This window comes from Geospiza fortis, unplaced genomic scaffold (genome assembly GCF_000277835.1).
Source record: "Geospiza fortis unplaced genomic scaffold, GeoFor_1.0 C13967785, whole genome shotgun sequence".
Taxonomy (NCBI): Eukaryota; Metazoa; Chordata; class Aves; order Passeriformes; family Thraupidae; genus Geospiza; species Geospiza fortis.
The window spans coordinates 318-8,775 of record NW_005055542.1 but is presented as its reverse complement, the minus strand read 5'-3'; the positions used below and the strand labels follow the sequence as shown (position 1 = coordinate 8,775).

General features: G+C 38.3%; 1 long non-coding RNA gene across 1 annotated transcript; it reads right to left on the bottom strand.

The window, feature by feature from the left end:
* Window positions 1-2,885: 2,885 nt before the first annotated feature.
* On the bottom strand, window positions 2,886-8,086 carry LOC115949299. The gene is made up of 3 exons (XR_004082829.1): window positions 8,030-8,086; window positions 4,231-4,381; window positions 2,886-3,024 (listed from the first exon to the last, which is right to left on the bottom strand). It is a non-coding gene; the product is annotated as an uncharacterized LOC115949299 (long non-coding RNA).
* Window positions 8,087-8,458: the final 372 nt, after the last annotated feature.

Genomic DNA, 8,458 nt, shown 5'->3' with positions numbered 1-8,458 from the left:
AAAAAAATGAAAAACTTTTAGTAACACCTTGTTTTGAACATCTCTGCAACAAGCACTGCAGATTTTCTGGATATATTTTCAAGTGGATTAGAGGAGTAGAAGTTGGAAGTGTTTTCTGCCCTTAATTCCCTGGAAGCTCAACAGTGGCAAACTTCTGAACTCAGGGCAACCTCCCTCCTACCTCAGCATCCCAGCACATTACTGTCTCTTAGGACCTAATGCTGAAAGCTCCCGGCTTTCTCAAGCAGCATTCATGATTTGAAACACATACAGTGATACTTTTCCATGATTAAACTGTTGAGATTATTAAGGAGCAGGGTCACTTCTTCCATGAGTATTTTCCTGTATTTCTACAACATGCCACTTGTTTGGTGGCTTGTTTTAGTTTGTTGGGGGTTTTATCTTTTTTCCTACTTTTATAAACCTGTGCTCAAGGAAGAAACAGTAGCCTGGATTTTGAGGAAACAAAAGGCTAGGAATACATACTAGACTAGACAGGAATTACCTGAAAAATATGTCATATACATTATTACATCAAAACTTTCATTGTCATATTTGTGATTAGACTACTTATTTCCCTTTCCATTCTTCAATAAAAAGTAGAGGTCATTTGAACTAATACTTTTTAAAAAGGATATAAAGAGACATCAAAAAGAGGTAGTAAAAATAGAACTTCAAAAGTGAGTTGCACAAAACAGATGATTTCAAAGCAGTATTTTAATTTTTTTTTGTAGCTGATCATTCATCAAATACTCTAGACAAACTTAAAACTGCGATGACTACACCTGGTTTATTTTTTAAAGAACTCAACTAGACAGCACAGAAATGACAGTAAAAAGCTATTTACTGGTAGGAGCAGTGTGTAGTGTTGGAAAGACATCTGTACTAAGTAGGTGCATGGGCAGTCATAGCAAACATGTTGGCTCTTTGTTTAGAGACTCATCCCAGCACGACTGTGAGAACAGCAAACCTTATTTACACAGCACCAAGCACCCAGCTGTTTCTCAGGTGACCTGCTTTTTAAACTCTGAGTTTTGAGCCACCACAAATGCAGTGGCACAGGGGGCCTCAAGAGTGCCAGGGCAGCCTCCGGCTGTGCCCAGATCTGCATGTGCAGGCTGTTTGTACAAACAGCGAGTCTTTTCTTAAGGGCAGCCTCAGGGCATCCTTAAAAAATGTTGTAAACATTTCCACTGAAATTAACTGAATGAGCAATTTTAATAAAGTTAGTCATTAATCTTCATCTTTGTGAGAGAAAGGTTGTTGAAAGAAATCAAGAAGAGGGCCTGTGTGCCAAAGCTTGGCTGTCTTCCTTCCAGTGATAGCAAACAGTCTGATAAAATACTTTCTCTTGCCCTGAATGCCTTAATTCACTTAATTCTTCAAAAATAGCTTAAATAATTGTGAGCAGGATACTTTATTATCTATAAAAGGTATCCAGTTGCACATAATATTCCTGATGCTTACAATACTGTCAAGATAACTTACATAAATCTGCCTTACCAAAATACCTGTAGCAAAGCTGATGTACCATGGTTGAGCCAAATGAACTCTGCTAAGCAGCATCCCCTAGCCCTGCAATAAGATCCTCTTGGGTACATTCCTGAACCAACAGAGAACTCTTTGCAGGGCCAGGGGGACCATGACCTTAGCTGGCTTATACACGTTTTTAAGCACAGTAAACTATTACAGGCTGCTCTGTCTAAATGCTTCCCATCACAGTGATATAGATTTTAACAACTCCTTGCTGAGAACAAAAATAATAGATTTAAAAATGAAATAGGCCTTGAAGTCACATACAACACTGGAAGTTAGGACTTGTAAAGATGGAATAACTGGAAGTTAGAATTTGAGGCAGAAATTAGGCAAAAATAAGTCTCAAAGTGCTAATTGTTGAAATCAGACAACTACAAAAGGCATCCAGATTTGACAAAATCAGCAGGATTTTCCATCTGGAAGACAAAATTCTCAAGGAGTTTCATAAGAGCCTCAGAAGTAGTCTCTGCGGCAGTTCAGAGGACTGAGAAGTCCTTCCACAGATAAACCAGTCTATTTTTTGTCAGGCACTGACAGATTACATCCATTTTACTCAGTTAACAGAGTTGCCTCCTTTTACACAGCACCCTACTAGCGCCAGCACTTCCCTGGCAGGAAATAGGAAGCCTGGATTTTTAGGTCTTCTCCAGCGTGAACGGGCACAGGGTGCAGACATGAAAATGCTCAGCTAGAGCTCAGCCCCATGGTTGTGGGCATTCTTGTCTCTGTGGGGTGAGTGCACATCAAACTCTCCCCTGAATTTGGTCCAGGCTGCAACAGTTAAGAAGGTCAGAAAGAAAATGGGCAAAGATGAACCCTGACTCCAGTTAGTGATGAGGTCTGTCTGTTGCAAGGGTACAGATGGAGTTCCTGTTCTCTGTTTATTTTTCACTACCCAGGGCACACAAGAAAGCTAAGAGAACCAAGAAGTGAACTGCTCTGTCCAAAAGTCATGCAAAAAAGCAACAACAGAGAATGAAAAGAAAATGAAGAAGCATATCCTTGCATGCCTGACCTTTTCTGAGTACTTTTCCCATAGAATATTATGGGATAAAACAAGGCAGCAAGGGAAGGATGGATGACATTAGATGTTCTTGACAGCAAGGCTGGTACACTGAATCTCCCAAAGGAAGTGGTAGATGCTTTACTGATTAAGTCATACAAAAATTAAACCTTCACAGCCCTAAGAACATAATAAACAAATGGCAGAAGTGCAGGCAAACAGATTAAGTCTCTCCCATCTTTCAGGGATATGCCACCACTGTGTATGTTTCAAGGCTTTAAAGGTCTCTTTTCAGACCATGAATTAAGTCAAAGGACACAAGTGACCAGGACTTACCTCTTGGCCATCCTTGTCTCTGGTGTCTTCTGCATGGCCAGCTACTGTGGAGAGGAACTGCAGCAGGCGCTGAAGGGTATCGCAGTTACAAGGAGGTAGAAGATAAATGAGAAGCTGTAAGGTGCTGAGCTGCTCATCTGGCTCTAATACTAAGAGGGGAAAAAATATGTTCTAAGAATAACCTAAAAGCAGAACAAATATACTGATCCCAACCCAAAGGAAGGTATAGGAATAGCTTTGCTTAAGAATCACTTTCCTTACAGCATCAGAAGAAAAAGAGAAAACTCTAAGGAAACATCAAAACTATAAGAACTACTGCTATGGGATTTTTGCCTTAGTTGGTCAACATTTTGCTCACAAGATAGGATTTTTCAATAGGATTTTTCTTATCCTAAAAGTTTTACACTCCATCACTGTTACTGAAGTCAAATATTCTGCTTACTTTACTTACTCCATTCATTTAGGTATAGCTACTGGTATGTACAGTAGCTGTCAAGCATTCCAGTCAGGCTTATGCTTCAGACATTTTTAATCAGTTTTCTTACAGTTTTTCATCTTGCAGAAGTACCAGGAGATGGAAAGCAACCAGAGAAATAAAGGATATTCTGCTACCACCACCACATGAACCACCTACCATCTAAATGGCAGCCCGTGACAAAGGTGGGACAGAGGCAGGATCTCAGACATGAGGGCTAGAAAGCATCTGAAGAACCCATACCAGGCAGCTACATAAGCTTGAAAAGTCCAACTTTACTTTTTCCTAAATCCCTGAGAGTCTGCACTTGGGTCTTAGGCAACACAATTGGGAGTACTTAATATTATGGCTTTGAGGACTATCAAAGAAGAATGAATGAAAGAAACAATATGAAGAAACTTTAATTTTTCAAGCCAAGCTGGAACTTTGGTCAGTAGACAGATCTAAAAATTTTAAGACACAAGGATTCAAATGGGAGTCTGTGACCTGGTACTGCTGGATTAAAGACAGGATCCGGTTTTAATAGACAACATGAATTCCATCCTTACAAATGCAAAAATATGTATAGTTAGTGAAACCCTTGTTCTAGTTTTCTGGATTATACTTCTACAGTATAAAACCAAGAAGTAAAACCAAGACCTCAGTAAATTTATACTAAAGAATATACTATATTATTTATATTCATATAGACTATATTATATTATATATACTACTGTCATTAAATATACTATATAATTTATAGTGTATTAAACAAATACTTGGAGAAAATCAAGGCCAGAGCATTAAAGGAATAGAATAAAAGAAGGTTATTAGTAGAGATCAAAGAATTCAAACAAATTAGCCTTTGAAAATTGATAAATCAAGATGCTGTAGAGCTCACAGAGAGTGTTGATGAAAGGTGTATAAAGCTCTCTGGTGAGAAGTGGGTCAGGCATGTCACGCAGAAATTCCTTTAGCAAGGCAGCAACATCATGAATGCTGTGCTCTTCATCTAATACAACATCTACGCCTCGGTCAAACTCTTCACGTAACTGAAAAAATTATGAGAGAAAACCATAGTCACTTACTGTCCCAATTAATACATCCCAACACTGCAAATCTTTTAAGAAACAGATTTACTCATTTTTAATTTCAAGGATGAGCACGATTAGTCTTTGGTAAGGTCAATGACATAATTAATATCTAATTGCTGCTTATTCCATAATACATAACTTAAGGTTTGTACCAGGCTGTAATAAAATACAATTTTTTTTCTAGCTAATATATGACACTCTTGTATGAAAACATGTATCCAAGTATAATTTTTGCAGAAATGCAAGATTCATGGCAAAGGCAGAAACCAGAGAGAATAAGGAAAATTACAAGACAGGCTCTTATATCACCTTACTGCATTATCCCTGGAACCAGAAAGACTAAAATTACATTTTGTAACATTTATGATTTTGTAGAAAAACATTATTAGTAATATCATGTTAATATCCACCACCAAATTCACATTTCTCTTGTCATTTAAGACTGTATGTAAAGATAGGTATCAAGCAGACAGGTTTGCTAAGACTTCACAGCATTCCTTCACACACACCTTGTTCTGCCTTCCTAATTTAGTTATGTTTATTATGTAATCACTATTACAGAGTTCACAAACAGCAAGCTAACATCATTACAAGGTACTGCTAATTTTTTTCCCCTGCTTTGGTCCTCAGACAAATGCTGTATAATTCAAAGGTATCACACTTCCCAAAGGCAGACGAAAACACTCTTCCAAATCCAAAATACCTTATGAAAAGGTAAAAGCCTGCCCTTCTGGAGGGATTTTCCAGCAGCAAGAGCAGAATACTTTCCTCAGGCTGACAGCTTCACCTTTTACTCTTTTGCATTTTGAAAAAAAAAATGTACCTTTGCTAACATTATGAGCATGTATCACAATGTCACACCTATCTTCTCAGAGAGTGATTACAGCTAAATCTTATAAACAAAGAAATGTGAGGTATCAGGTTTCTTCATCAGGAATATTACATATATACCAAAGAGAGGAAAGAAGCTAAGTCACAAGAAACTATATGCCTGTAAAAATTTGTGGCAAATCTTGGTCACATGCAAATCTATCTTCAGTGTGTTCAGCGTGAAAATCCTTTGTTTTCAACTCAGATTGAGCTTTCATAATAGGTGTGACAGATATTCATTAAAAACCACAGCCCCCATTCTAATTTATTAGGATTACTTTTAACATTATTAATATCAGTCATTACTAATAATGAATAATTATGCTATGAAGACCAGAATATGTTCTTTATCTAATATTATTCTTTGATTTTATGGTCAAAGATCTTCCAGTACCAACTTGAGGACTTCATTCCCAGCTTAATTCTACTCTCCAGACTGGTGGCAAATGCAGAACATCCCTGCAGAGCACCATAAATTACCTCAATCCAGAAGATTGTTTCTGAACTTAACTGCCCAAAAGCAGCTGAGGAAACAGATTAGCACTGCATCAGGAATTCAGACTTCCCAAATAGCTGGCTAAATCATAAACTGCTGTTACAGACTTGAATATGGCACTTGTGATCTGATATCCTGTGAGACCTACAGAGATGTCCTATGCAGCAAAATATCATAGAAGCTATGGTGAAATGTGACCACATTTACCCAGGTATCATGGCTGTTAGAACTGTATATTGTATATTTAAACTTTAAGTCTTTCAGACTCCATTCACATGGAATGCTTTCAGACTTTGAAAGACACAGGTGGTGAACTACAGCATCCACTGAATCTTGGATATGAGAGATGAGGACATCTGTGCTGGAACAGGGGATAGGAGAGCAGAGCTCCAGCTATTTCACTGTTCATCCTCAGGGTTGAAGCTGCCACAATGTCACCAGGCCCAGCATCAAGGGCTGCCCACCCCAACCTTGGCAACAATGCTCAGACACAAGATGGTACCTGGCACCCTGATGCACCAGATCTACCACCTTGAGTCAACATGAGCTTCGGAATCTCTGTCCTACACCTCACTAAACATGAAGGAGGAGGTTTGCAAGAGATGCATATGTTCTAGGTTTTCTCTTCCTGCTCACCAATCAAAACCACTTCTGGCACATGCATCTACTTACTTATGTATTTACTGCCACAAACTACAGTTGAAACAGGACATTTTCTAACTGGGGAAGGAAGGAAAACAAAATATGCTTACTTTGTACACAAGAAAAACTAATGAACAGCTGCAAAAGCACACCAAAATCTGAGTGCTGGGTTTGGCTTTCTACGGTTCAGAAAATGAGTGGAATTTTAATTGAATCAAGACTTTCCCATGTGTTCATGTTGACAGCGTTTATTACTGTAACTACAAGGGCCAAGTTGATGCTTCCTTGTTTAATGAAATATATCAGCTTACCTAGTTCAATAAATTAGTCCATGTAATAAAAAACATAGATACCCAAATCTCTTAATTTCCTCACCTTTTGAAAACAAAGTAGAACAAAAAGTGGTGAAAGGCATTAGTGTTCAGAGTAAGGCTTAGTTCACAAGTGAGTGATAGAAGCTCTCTGCTTTCTCCCCAGATATATGATGCAATTGTACTCACCCCTAAATGATTATGTACGTTTTGACATTGAAGCTTGCAATGCAAATGTGAGGCAACTTCAGTACTTTATCTAGTTCAGTGTTGATCTGAAAACTGCCTCTGCAGATGCTTTTATAGCCTAGTATAACACCAGCAATGCAGGAATAGAAACTGCTGGAGAATAAGCTACATTTCAGTAGGCTATGCTGTCCTGCCAGCCAAAATCAATTCAGTTTAGCTATTCAAGGTAACTTTCCAGAATGATAAAACATTACGCTATGAAGTTTTTGCAACTTTTTGCAAAGAACTATAAATGGTGGGATCAGATGCAGTCAAGCTTTCTTTTGCTTTTCTTTTTCCGGTTTGATGCTTTTGGTTTTAACTTCCTGGGAGGGAGTTCCTGGGATACATTTTCCGGTATCTTTTTATCCCCTCCTTATGCATCATGCAAACACTAACCACTATCTCCACTGCTTTAATTCAACATGCATTCCCAGCTTCTGGGAATATCTAGGTAGGTATACCTAGGAGCTAACACCCACATTTGACTTTATCTCTGAAACCTAATTGCACACCATCTTTGCTTTTTCAGAATTTAGCTGAGACTAAGACTTAGAAGGGTCTGCTCTGTCCTTGTAGTCTAGCAGGGGTAAAAGAAAGGTGGTATTTAGGAGCAGCAATCTTAGGGTCAAAGAGATTGTTCTGTACTTGCATGTTTTCTCATACCATGAGTTTTCCAAAGAAGATTTACAGTTTGAGTTTACTTTGGGAGCTTCAGCTGTTTCTGAGATGAAACGAACAGCCAAGATTTTTTTTTCCCTGCAGTGTGACCTTTGGAAAATTTCTTCACTGTAGTTTATTTGGATCTCCAATCCTGTGCTACTTTTCCAGAGCAAAACATACAGAGACTGTTAACCTGCTGAGAACCTGACAAGGATTTCACCAGATGTAAAAGATACTGGAAATAGCTTTTTATGAGCCATCAAAAAAACAGCAAAGTCACTGACCCAGAAAGACTAAATTTCACCATGCTACAGATGGGAAAGAAATAACAACAAAAGGAATCAGATTTGTTTGTATTATAGCTGATGAAAGAAAACCATATCCATATCCACTCACCTGTCTTACTCTCTTTTTTGAGCTTCCAACTCTGAATATTCCTACTGTCTGGAGACCTGCAAGTGAAACACATGATAGCACTATTTTATTGTTCAATTTTCTCCTGAAAATTGCATCGAACCAAAGCATTCTGACCTATGTGTGTACTTGTAAGAATAAATAAAAAGAAAAGCAACATATTTCTCCACAAATGTGTAGTTACCATGTTGATGCAAGATGTGATTAAGAAGCCATCCACTGTGGTTTTAAAGGATCACACTTAATCTGCAAAATGGCATCTCTGTGACATTTCTTGTGATGCCACTTTGGATGTGCTACTGCTATGAGCAGAGACTGAGGCACTGCTCAGGGTTTGGAGGTGTAACTTCCAGGACTGATATCAAAGGAAACAGGCAGTAAAACAACTAAATATGTGGGCACTGAGCTGTG